Raw genomic sequence first — 984 nt, 5'->3', positions numbered from 1 at the left:
CTTGCAACTTCAAAACATCTTGGTGATTCAGGATTTTCTGCAGAGGGAATGTAAATACTTGACATTCTCAGTAACACATCATAGTTCAGGATGCAGCATTGCAGTTCTGCCGCCTGAATTCTGTTTGAGAAGTGGTGATGACCACCAAAGGGATCTTGTTTTTTTTCATTTGATTTGTGAAATTGGGACGTGGTTACAAGAGAAAATGCTAAAGGAATAAGTACATAGATGGTGTTCTAGAAGTAAATATAGACTGGGTGAGAATTGTTTCTTTCCTCAAAGGATTTTTGTGTTTGCTATTTTTAGGTCGTTTGGACCCATGCTTTAAGGGTCAAGTGTTAACTTTTCAGAAACAACCTTTAATGAGTCAGGATAAAAACCATCTGGTGCAGGGGTTCTTCCTTCAAATGGAGGAAATTCAGGAGAGAAGAGAAATTTCCCACTATCATAAGAATTCCATTGGAGGCTTACTTAAGTAGCTCAACAAATGAATGTATCTGCTCCTATCTTTCCTTCCTTTTGTCTTCCTGCCCATTCATGAAAGGAAGTGAAAAAGAAATGTTGCAAAGAATAGAGAGATGATAAGGTTTTCGTTCTAGAGGCTGAATGTGCAAAATGTAAGCTCTCAAATGAGATAGAAAAAAAAAAGCATCCTTGCTTATAAAAGGCGAATGGGTCCTGGACAATGCACTACAGACGCGGATGCCTGCAGGATGTCATGAGGCAGGTGGGTGGAAGTGTGAGGAAGCCACCTGGAAGAGGGAGAACAGGGCCCAAATCAGACACAGCTCTCCATCCTCCCTAAACAGGCTCGCCTAAGTGACACTTCCTTGTGTCCCAGGAAGTGACGATCAGCCAGTGTAGATGTTGTGACTCGCGGGTCTCACCCACTCCGGGGGTGCTGCGGGGCGCCCAGAGCGACACGTCTTCCGTTGGCCCTATTCCCGAAGAGGCCGCGCCGTCGGGGGCTGAGACCCACTTGCA

This window comes from Theropithecus gelada, chromosome 1 (genome assembly GCF_003255815.1).
Source record: "Theropithecus gelada isolate Dixy chromosome 1, Tgel_1.0, whole genome shotgun sequence".
Taxonomy (NCBI): domain Eukaryota; kingdom Metazoa; phylum Chordata; class Mammalia; order Primates; family Cercopithecidae; genus Theropithecus; species Theropithecus gelada.
Note: the sequence above shows the minus strand (reverse complement) of the source record.